Raw genomic sequence first — 12,438 nt, forward strand, 5'->3', positions numbered from 1 at the left:
AACAAGCGAAACTGTTAAGTGATGAAAATATCACGTTTTGCACGGCGTGGAAACGAAAAAGTTGGAAGAAGCTCTTTCAATAGAAGAATACCGTGACGCACCCTTTAATGAAGATTCGAAGGGGAAGTTCCTATGAAAAGAAAATTATATGGGTGATTCTGTGGTGAGCTTTTACCTCAGACTAGATATAATTATTCATAGATTTGAAAATAAAGAAATTTGCACTTGCACAACTTGAAAGATTTGAAAGTAAAGTAACTTGCTTTGTAAGACGGTAGGTAATTTCGGTTTTTTTTTTAAGGAAGGCGTGCACCATAAATCTTTTCTCAATATGTTCAAGTCAAGTCTGTCCTAAATGTCAAAGTTAAATCTGCCCTGATATCTTTTCCTCCACTTCTACAGCTTGATTATTCTTTCCACACTTTTTTCATTATGCATTTTTGCGTCTTTTCGACTGTAATAAAGTAAAAAATAGAAATTCTAAATATCAAGTTACCAAATTCGAAGTTCGCTCATTTAATTATTCTGTCAAGTTACCAAACTCGAATTTGACCTATTTAATTACTCTCTCAAGTTGACAAATTCGAAGTTCAAATACACTGCAACAAGTGGTCGCTCATTTAATTAATGGCTTTGAGTAGTTTACAAAAGGATATGAATATGCATGTGCATAAAAGCTAGGCAGTCTAGCCACAGGTATGAATGTCTGGCCAGATTGCTTAACTTCATCCAGTTTTTTGAAACGTATTATTTGTTGGACAGGACCAAAGATTTCCTCACGGGCAATTCTCATATCGTCTTGAACATCAGCAAAAACAGTCGGCTCTACAAAATAGCCGGGTAATTCATTTGGACGTGCACCGCTTGCAATCAGTTCAGCACCTTGCTGTTTACCGCTATCAATTAATTGCAGAATTTTTTGTAATTGCTCCTCATCCACTTGGGGACCCTGTTCAACATTTAAATCGAAGGGATTACCAAAACGTCGTTTTCGTACTCTTTCGGCACTGCGCTCGACAAATTCGTCATAAATTTTCTCTTCCACCCATATTAAAAAATAAACCGAGATGCGATATCCCCACAGCATAATCCATATCCGTATCGGCTAAAAGAATATTTGGGCTCTTGCCACCCAATTCCAGAGTTACACGTTTCAAGTTTGTGTTACCTGAGGCTTGTTGTATTAATTTGCCGACTTCCTTGGAACCAGTAAAAGCCACTTTATCCACATTATAGAGATCAACGTTATATGACATAGAATACGGTTTACCATTATCCAAAGTTTCCAGACTTTAAGTTAGCATATAAAAAATGATCAAAACAGTAAAGACGAGCGTATACAAACTGACAATACTTACAGCCAAGTAAACGCGATCACGTTCTATAAGATCGGCCAAACGATTGATTAAATTACCGCGGTCCGACGCATCCATGCGACGCCACCGAGAGCCAAGTCTAAATATATTTATGAAAACAAATTTTTTATGAGAGCACGTACTTCTGTCTATTTTTGTCTATGTAGAGAATCATTAAGTGAAAGAAGAACAATTCTCTCAGTAATTAATGGGCATTACTTTGGATTGACTTTTCTTTCTAACCAAAAAAATGTTTATTTAAGCTCATCTTACTGAAATGCATCTCTAGCAGCTTGAACGTCCAAATCTACGTCTTCTTTTCCAGCACGTTGCACTTCAGCTATGACTTTCTCAGTCGTAGGATTTATGCTGGGGAACGTTTCACCAGTTACGCTTTTGTGCCATTCATTATTAATAAAAAGCTTTAATTAAACAAAATAACAAAATTTGTATGAATAAACTTTTTCTGTGCGTATAAAAAAAAGATAAAGAGATGGGGAACATAAGAGTTATATCATTGTCGATTCCAAATTAAGATTGTTAAGTTTGTCACTTTCCAGCACGTGATCTATGTTTACACTACGGCACTTGAAAATCTGTATAATGGATTCTAAAACAAGCACATCTCGAATCATTTCTTCTCATTGAAAATATGAGCTTAGAAGTCTTGAAAATATGAGTCTTAGAAAATATGAGTTTAGTCTGGGAAAAGCTAAATCAAAACTCGATAAATTTTATCCACTGAAAACAATTTTCCTCATACGTTAAGTGTTTGCAAAAATGTTGGTCAACGACTTCTGTAGGTAAAAATGCTTGAGAAATGGGCAATACCAGTGTATATAACGGTTGGATACGATGGTTTCGATCTGCCTTTACATAAAATATCAGTTTTCAATTTAATATTATTGATTTAGTCAGCGCTCAAAATTCATCCTTCTTCCAAATTGATTACTTCTGTTGTTTATTTGAAGAAATCTGCTGCCGAAGCCCAATCTCATTATTCGGAAAGGATGGTATGTTCCGCCAGGGTATGTACGATTTGCGCTGTATGTGTTGATCTAGGAATTTCATTTTTTCTTAATACGGTCGCTATAGATGCTCATATACCGGAGGATCGCCTTGCTTACGTTGAGACACATACCGCTCTCTTAAATACTTCCATCGCTTCTTGCAGGTTCCAACGTTCAGATGCTTAAGAAGATGCTGCTCCAACACATCCCATTTGTCGGTTTTGGTTCCACCCGGATTTAAAAGTGGCAACACGAGTTGACTGAAAATACCATTTTTTGATCATTTGTTGCAAAAGTTGTTCAGGACACACTGTTGCAGCTCAAAAAGTAAGTTCAGACATCGCGCCTCCGGATTACCACTTGTTTAGATCGGTACAGCTTGGCTAGCCTTGTACGCGGGTCTGCAAAATTGGGGAAGTGCGAAAGTATCGAAAGATCGCTGCCAAACCAATATAAGTTCTTTTGACATGATGTGGCCAAGTTGTCAAAAATGTTGTAAATTGTTGTACAAAATCAGGGAAACTATTTTGATCGGGACTAACATTGCCTTCAAAGCTGTGTCGACTACTGCGCGGCGATTGTGAAGGATTGGAATCTTTTCTGATAATTCCGATAAAAAAAACCAATATGTTACATTTGAAAAAGGAATCTAGTCGGACTATTAAATTCGAAACATTTGTTTGTATAAAATTTGCTGCCTTTATGGAGTAAGCATATATATTCTCAATAATTCGAAAAATGTGAGAATAAGCCTTCAATTTGTTTACACTTCTCAATAATTGTTCAAGTATTTGTATAAAAATTGCGTGCATGCGAGAGTAAGCGTATAAAAATTTGCCGCCAACTAAAAATGATTCTCAATAATTCGAAAAATGGGAGAATAAGCGTATAATTTAATTATAACATTGGAGAGGATATTAAAAATATTAAAAAATAAGGAGTTCTTCCAAACGCAAGCATAGAAAGGAAAGAAATGGGGAATTTGAAAATCAGAATGAAAATACATAGGCCGGTTACGCAAAAACAAAAAAACAACATTATATGGTCCTATATGGAATAGTGTAAAAATTATTTTGTCCATTTCCTGAAGAATGCATTTATGAATTTCTGACAAATGTCCATGGTTATGGTTCTGAATTACATAGGTTTTTTTTTATTATTAATTATTTGGCTAGAAAAATTGTCATTTTATTATTTTTATTATTAATTTTTTAGACAGGGAAATAAATTTGAAGACCAAAGTCTTAAAGCGCTAGCACCTAAGTCTATCGGCTTTATGAAAAGCTCTATCGAAATTGAAATTTGTGTGTCTACTCGGGCACTCAGGCAGATAATTTTCATTTTAACTTCTTTTTTTGCATAATATCGAACAAACCACGAAAGTAAGTTCATTTTTGTCCTTGACTGTATGTATTAGAGAGTAACTCGTATGTAGATTATTTTAAACTATCTTTTTGTAACTTTCAAGGTTATATACAACAAATAGGTTTGTTGTTGAAAAACTATGTTCATGTCATTGAACTGAGGCTGCTTGTGTCTATCAGTTGGAATGTTTTTTACAATAGAAACTTAAGAGAATCTTAAGCAGTTGTGCTTAACAATTTTAAATATGATAAGTGTGTGAAAGTTGTAAATAAACATAATATATGCATGGGTAGATAGGCATGCGTAAAGAAACAATTTTTGATAACTTTTAAAAACAAGTAAGTGAGCTACAATCGCCATGAGATACGAACGCTTACTTTTCATGAGAAAGTTTATATGGGTCTCGGTCCAAAAATATACCCAGTTCATCCCAATTTGGTACAGTTGACTATTACGTCAAAAAATTGTTACGAGCGAATTTTCATCATCCAGTTTAAAAAATTAAATCTTTTTGTTATGTAAAGAATTACTTTGCGTAGAAACGGGACATGGTTTAATATGACAAAATGCTATTTGTCAATTTTTTTTGAGAAATATGGACTATATTAATTTTTTTTATACGAAGATTTTTGTTTGAGACGAATAACAGAAAGCAAGCAATTTAAGTTCCTTGTTTTTTGGTAATTTTTAACATATTACTTAACGGAATAGGGATGATTTCACAAAAAAAGAATTAGATGGGTATCGTAAAAGTTTTCCTATGAAATATCAGGCCGAAGACATTAAAGCTCTCTAAATTTCTCCTCTTTAAGTTTTATATAATTTGTGGATATTTTGCTTCAAATTCGATTCGTAGAAGTTCATTGAATTGAGTTTCAAACTACCGACTGAATTTCAAAAGCACGCTTTTTGGGAATTCAAGTGTGTTGAGATGCACGGGCAGATTTATGATGATCATGTGTACATTACGTCGAGATCTTAAGATATCTGTATTGAAAAATAGAATGTAATAGTCAGATCTTATTTGAACTATTTTTTTCTTTATTTTTCTTGGGCGCGGGCAAATATCCCTTTCAACTTCCTCGACTTGTTATGGAGGTCTTCCAAACTTGGTGAGCAGATCGAGTGCATTCACATGGCACAGCCGAAAGCATAAAACAGACCATGCCAGTTGTTTCTGACAAGTTAGTATTTTGTGAAGAAATAGTTAGGATGGCTATCCGGGATTGCATCATAGATACAAAGGGAAGAGTGACTATGGTTATGAAAACAGCTCTAAAAGCACCAGGTCAATGTGTCCACCTTTAAGAGATGTCGGTACAGGAGTGATATAATGTCCCAAGTCGACATCATGAGCACGAGCACCGTTGAGTTCTGATTGCTAGGTATGGGCTGTGATAGTTGTGAGACGTTGAAGAATATAGAGAGTGAGATGCATAAAGATGTCGCGCCTGGCCATGCACTTTAAATCGATCTGGTATTTCAGCTTATAGACATTACCACACTTACTGGAGAGGATCTATTATTGTTGTGTCGGTGGACATCGTGAAGTCAAAGCAGCATAGAGAGCTCTACGCTATTCTCGCATCGCTTATATGATAAGAATATTATAGGTAGATGTCACTTGCAACCGATTGGACATATGTAAAGATTGATGGGCAGACTAACAGGCGGACTAGTGATTAACGAACATGCTTAAATGTTTTTCTAAATTTAAGAATCACACGCTTTTCAAATGTTACCAACCGAATATAATATTAATATATCGTCCTTATTTGCCGAAGACATACAAATGTAAGAATTTTTTTTTTTTACTTGTACATATATGATTTATATCAATTGTTTTTTTTTTGTTTTTTTTTCGAATTTTCGCTTTAGATAAATTTGACCCATTTACATTCATCTAAGCTCGGGTCTTGCTTTTCACTTACGTCTGGTTTATCTGTGTATATGTTTTTGCGTGTTTGCTTATGTACAGTGTCTGAGTTGAGTATTGTTGATTGTTGACAAACAATTATTTCTAGCCATTAATCTAAATTGTGCATTTTTTTTTTTTTTGATAATAAGAGATGATGAGAGTTGTTGTATACTCGTGTCCACTGCCAGCGACAAACCATTCAAATGTCTGTCTTTCACAATCTGTAAGAAACGGAATATATTTCTTCTTTATGACAATGCCGTATTGCATTAGAGTGATTCAAAAGTAATTAAAAGTAAAGTTATTTCGCACACTAGTATATATCTGCTGACTTATGGTATTAAATTTTAAAAAACATATAGACCGCGGCAAGGGGTTGCATTGTAAAAAAAGAAAAAATTCATCCATTAACCGGGTCCCCGTATATATATATACATATCCCGAAGAAGACAACAAAAGCAGTCGAGCAGGGCGATCGTTAAATACCATATACAACACTTCTTCATTTATCATCCTGATAAAACAACAAAACATGCATTTTGTTTGCACTTGCCTTATATGAAAAGAGGTTCAAAATTTTAACTGCCATGGTCCATAGTTAGCGAAATTAATTTTCTTGTGAGACATTTTTCACATATTCTACTCATGAACTACTCAACATTACATAACTCGATACGAACGCTTACTTTTCATGAGAAAGTTTATATGGGTCTCGGTCCAAAAATATACCTAGTTCATCCCAATTTGGTACAGTTGACTAATACGTCAAAAAATTGTTACGAGCGAATTTTCATCATCCAGTTTAAAAAATTATATCTTTTTGTTATGTAAAGAATTACTTTGCGTAGAAACGGGACGTGGTTTAATATGACAAAATGCTATTTGTCATCGATTTTTTTTGAGAAATATGGACTATATTAATTTTTTTTATACAAAGATTTTTGTTTGAACGAGCCACACAAGTTTTTGTTCAAATGAATAAAAGTAATCTCAATCTATTTTTAATAATGTCCTTCAGCAAAAACATGCTATTTTTCAAAATTTTATAAAAATATTTCAAAAATCTCCGATCCATTGGTGGAATAGAACACGTGGGCAGACAGGCATGTACAGAGAACATACACCAGTAATAAAAGACAGATTTACTTTATATATTCTTTGGGTGTCAAATGCATTCGTGCAGGTATTTGCAAGCTGAAGACAAAAATCCAGCGTTCGGCATAAAGATGGTTTTTACTCCTTGTTCTTAACTAAAACTACATGAAAATAAATATAAAAAAGAAATTCTAAGGCTCTAGGCGTGAACTTTTCGAAAGTATACACTCACTCACTGGAAATACATCTGTTCTTTCACACGAATACTTGTTAAACAAATTGCGCTTTGTTTTTAGGCTTCAACGTATTTGTCTAGATTCTGCGAATCTTTCTATATTGTACACAAATATTAATATTTATATATACATAACACGTCACTCAATAAGTTCATTGAATGACATATATGTTGCCACTACTGACGAATCCATATGACATTCGGGTAGTACGAACGATATGTATCGAAACTTCATGACGTTCTATTAGCTAACAATTCACAGTTTTTTTAATGATGCAACTTTTGCCCTTATAAAGCAATGGAAAAGTTTGAATTTCTTGCGTTGTATTGTGTTTGTTAATTAATCTTTCAGAAAAATTTGAAAGCTGGAATCGTGATTCTAACAGATCAGCAAGCGTGACTAATAGAACAATTTTGCCGTCTCAAGGAAATCAAGATTCCACATCTAATTTGTAACAGGCTTGAGATCATCTTTCCCAAAGCGTACAACGTTTTTCTCACAGCATTGATATCCATCGCATATCCTTATTTTAGAAATATTCTAAATCTCTGCTTCTTTGAACATTTATTGTAACAATTGTTCTCAATAGTTGAAATATGTCCCGAGGGGTCCTTTAGGTGCTTTTTGAAACAAAAATTTGTTATAAATACTTAGATGTTTAAAGGCAAAGGTTTTCCGATCTGCCAAAAATGTGCAGAGTAATATAAGAAAAACAAGTAAAAACAGTATCGTGGGCCACAGCATACCTACAATTATTCAAAATAAGACGTCGTATGGAAACTGATCGAAAAAGTGGGCCGATCCGAACCATTTGCGAAAGAGTTCGTCCTTAGGCCAAAAAGCTCCAGTATACCAAATTTCATCATAATATCTTAAAATTTAGGATTGGAGGCTGAACACAACCAATATAAGGAAGATAGCTGGACAGACAGGCTTCGATTTAAAAACATGTTCTGAATCGATCGGTATAATGGAAGGTATATGCATCTGCACAAACTATACTATAATACCGCAAATCGTGTAGCGTATAAAAATTGGTAAAAGCCTTGGGGAGGATTGGTTATTCCAGAAATATAACTTACTCTAAAAAAAATTCGTTCTATAAAACAAAAAAAATCCCTCCGAAGAAATATCAGAATAAAAAAAAAAATATCTAGAAAAAATTTTGAAAATATATCGGAAAGATTCTCATGGATTTTTGTTGATCATAATTTAGGATATTGGAGATTTTTCAACAACTGCAAATGAGACAAAAGTAAATTGAAATATTAGGAAAGTATATAATGAAAAAGCAAGCAATTATTATTTCCGTTTAATTATGCGGAGGAAAGCGAAAGATAATAATAACTGTACTGTAGCCGTTTTGGAAAAAGAAAGGAAAAGCCATAGAATATTTTAGAAGTAACCTAATTGACGAAGTGTTTTTCTGAAAGACGTAATGTTAAAAATATACTTTTTTAAGGATATGACTTGACCTTGACTTTGCAGTTTAACGTTAGAAAATGCACTTGCTTGAGGTCGTAAATGTGTTTGTTATTTTCGCGTTCATTTACATTGTAAGTGTGCGTTCGTATATACATCTGGCATTTTGTCACTGTGAAACCATTGTTTTTCTCTCCTTTACTGCTCTTTTTGGTTCAGTACGTATATGTACCGAAACTTTGTTTTGGTGATTGATATTACTTGGCATTGGCGATTTTTGTCGTTGCTTTAACCAAAGATACATCATAAACAGTATTGCGTTTATGTCGAAAATGTGTCGAATGCCAGAATATTACTTCTTAGCCATTTTTGCCGAGAAATTTTGAAAATTACAATTTTTTTCGTCGACTTTTCAGAGTTCGGCTTCAAATGGGGAGTGGACGAAATTTTCAACAGTGTTAGCCCTTGGGTCAAAACGCGTCACTTCACCAAACTTCATCAAAATATCGCCAGAATTTCCACCTGTACCTTAAATAGTAGTGACAAGTTTTTATATCCTACATCTCTTGTGCTACAAGCGTACATTAAGTATCTGCCGATGTATGAAACTTCTAGAAGGACTTGTGACAAACTCACCTTGTATAAGAACTATTGATTTAGAGTCACTTTCTAAATTCATCTAAATTTGTTTGTCCGCTCGTACGTCCGTTGGAATGTCTGTCTGTCCATTTTGTTTTCTTGTGTGCATGGGGACGAACGCCATTAAAAATGGTTCGGACCGAGGCATTTTTTCCACCACTTTTTATATAATACCTTATTTCAAAAGGTCATTATGTGAATGACCGTATCAAGCGAACTGTTTTACTTGTTCTTGTTTTTCCTGGTCTTGTTGGAAATATAACGAAAGTCTGCAAATTTTTAATTTCCGCCATTCTTGCTTTACATAACATATTCTAAATTTCTGGTGTCTCCCAACGGATTCTATTAATATTCTTCGGTATAGGATTATAAAATCATGACTATAGAAAGAAAACTTAATTCTGATTTTCTCATCCAAAGGTAATCAAATAATCTAAATGTTGAACCAGTCTAACATGCACTAATGTACGTGCTTCACTATAGTGCGACACAAACATTAGACTGTCAAAATCATGGTTTCACGAAACGAATCGAATTGGTTTCTAAAAAAATTGTGAGAAAAAATTGTGTGAAAAAATTGAAGGAAACTCAGAAGTTTGTTACTTAAGTCAATTATCCTACAAATGTTGTATAAATGCAAGAGCAGCAGGCGATTCATTTACATTTTTGTTTAACTCTAATAAATAGCAACCAAATATATTTTAAGGTTAGAACTTACTTTCAAATTTATTACATCCATCAGATTTTTGTCCATCTTTTATAAAAGTCAAAAATGTACAAGAGATATGCAGAAAATTTAATCGAACATATACGCTCGTGTTTGGTGCGAGTTTCCAAGTCATCTATTCGTTTAGTAAAGCCCCAAAGTCAGAAAAACGCTAAGCTAAACAAAATAATCCTTGGCACTTAGCTTTACTTTATATCTCAAAAAAGTTTTCAATTTCGTTCAGGATCAATTTCACACCTAGAATAATTTACCTAAGTGTGAAAACCTCGTTCCTTGGTGGATTGTTAGTGAAGCTCCTGAAGTCCATAAACTAAAAATTAATATTCACTAAAAAAACCCGAAAAACCCAATTTTAAAGAAAAAATTTTAAAAACCAGAAGCAGTTCGCATATTGTTTCCAATTAACAACATTAATATTTAAAATTAATTTTATTTTGACAATTTAGGAATGTAAAGAATAATATGCATCTAAGGGTTAAGAGTGGTGCCTCAGTCCAAGTCGAATAGACTTTTCTTCTTGATTGGTCACCTTTTGATAGAGTTGAACTACGAAAGCTCGATTCCAATTTCCAATTATTGTTCTTTTAGGAATGGTATTAACACTTGCCTTGAGACATGGCTTAGGTGATTAAGAATGGTAAGTCACTTTTAACTGACTTCATTGCAATATAAAATGTCCTCAATCGTATAGCAAATGGAATGACGAAAGCATGAACTAAAATGATGAAGGCACTTTTAAGAAACTTTCTAAACAAAATAATCGATAGGATCTAACCTAGAAGTGGGAGAACGAAGCTATTACATAAACACTTTGTTTGATATGTGTTACAGTACCATATTCGCGAACGAAAGTGCAATAGTATTTAAATGCAAGAATCACTAATTTTTTCTTTACTCTTTAAAATGTGAGCAGAAGATAACTGTAAACATTCCAAAAATTACATACATCCGACTCGATTTGAGTATATCAATTTTTTTGAACGTCAGAGATTCTAACTCAGATTCATAGAAAAACGATTTTACGAAAGCAATTTAAAATTAATAAAATTTTTATATATTCTCCGCATGAAATCCCAAAATCCAAAGCCGCAAAAATTAAGCCAGATAGTTGACAGCGACAACATGTAATTCAAGATTAGGTGCATAGTTTCTTTAAAAATCAATGCTATCCATATAAAAACATGTCCGCAAAAGCCAGAAATTTAATGTTGAAGTAATTTTAGTTTGGATTGCGATACAAAGCGATGCTACAGCATTCATTTGCTATGTTACAGTAATTAATTCCGATGCTATAGCATTTCAATTTCAAAGGCAATTGCTTTTCATTTCATTTTATGAAACCTTGCGGGTTATTCTTGCACTTGTGAAAGTATTGAGTAACTAAGTGTGTAGGTTCTCCAATATTATTTTAGTTTCTTTTTATATGAATACTGTAGCATTTACATCAACTCAGTTGAAAAAGATGATTCAAAACGACGCATAGCATTCGTTATTTAGAAAATGTTTTTCTAACTGGCCTTAGAAGATGTGTTTAATCGGATATTATACATAATTTTAAAATGAGTTTAGGTATCAATTTACGACTTCGCTGGAATTTTTACATTCCGCGCGTCAACCTAGCAAAGCAATAATAACGCGTTAATACGTTATATGTTTTTTCGTACCTAAGCAAATTGTAAGCTTTTCGTGGATCGTCAAGAGGAAAAGTGTGAGAAGCGCTTCATTTGTAAAAATAAACAAATATTTTCAAAATTTTTACACTTATAATGTTATGTAGCCGTACATATCTCTTTAATCAGTGAATTTTGTGTCCAGACATACTGAAGCAAATTTTTTGGTATATTTTTTTCATTTCTTTTTTTTTTTAAATGACGTCTGGGATTGTTTACATAACTTTATTATAAACGGAAATTTAGTAGACAGACATTAGGAATTATTATAAATTTTGAAGAAAAGAAAGTAACATTTTTTTTTTTTACATTTATAGAAATGTATGTGTTTGCTTTTTTCTTCGCTTGTATAAGATTTCAAATTTTTTTTTAGAGTGCAAGTAATTGTTTCTTCTTACAATATTTATCTCAACTACAAGTAACGCATTTACGCAAAAATTGCAATGCAAACTGCCGAGAGCTGTGCTGTATAGTATTTTAATACAAATCTTACCCTCGCGTTAGTACTTTTTACTCTGACTTCATTCGATGTTCTTCATTAGTAATTCAAGAAATAAAAGAGATATTTATTTCATTGTTAACCATTTCAGATTAAAGTGACTGTTTTCTTAAATACATTCTTGTGCTTTCAATACACAGGTGCACTGCACAGATCTGTTTAACTAAATGTAATACATTTTTAGAATTCCTTTATTTAGAGTGTGTTCATTGAAGTCATAATTATCAGCGAGAGAGAAAGAGAGAGAAAATTAATTTCCAAATAAAATATCGGGAAAAAAAGTGACAGATAAAGAAAAGAGTTCGCGGCATTTTCATTCCCTACACCAACTGCGATACAGATGGCAATACGGACATATGTAACACTCGAGAATGGCTTATCCTCTTTTTATACCTTCTATTATACCAATCGATTCGGAATCATTTTATGAATCGTATTCCTGATCGATATAAGATTGTCTGCCCGTCTGTCAGTCAGATACCTGTCCCTGTATTCTTGTGTT

At 33.3% G+C, this 12,438-nt stretch overlaps 1 pseudogene; it reads right to left on the minus strand.

Moving 5' to 3' along the window:
- Positions 1-616: 616 nt before the first annotated feature.
- LOC119642280 lies at positions 617-5,274 on the minus strand (annotated as a pseudogene).
- Between the last annotated feature and the right edge of the window lie 7,164 nt (positions 5,275-12,438).

The sequence above is a fragment of the Glossina fuscipes genome, unplaced genomic scaffold (assembly GCF_014805625.2).
Source record: "Glossina fuscipes isolate IAEA_lab_2018 unplaced genomic scaffold, Yale_Gfus_2 221, whole genome shotgun sequence".
Classification (NCBI taxonomy): Eukaryota; Metazoa; Arthropoda; class Insecta; order Diptera; family Glossinidae; genus Glossina; species Glossina fuscipes.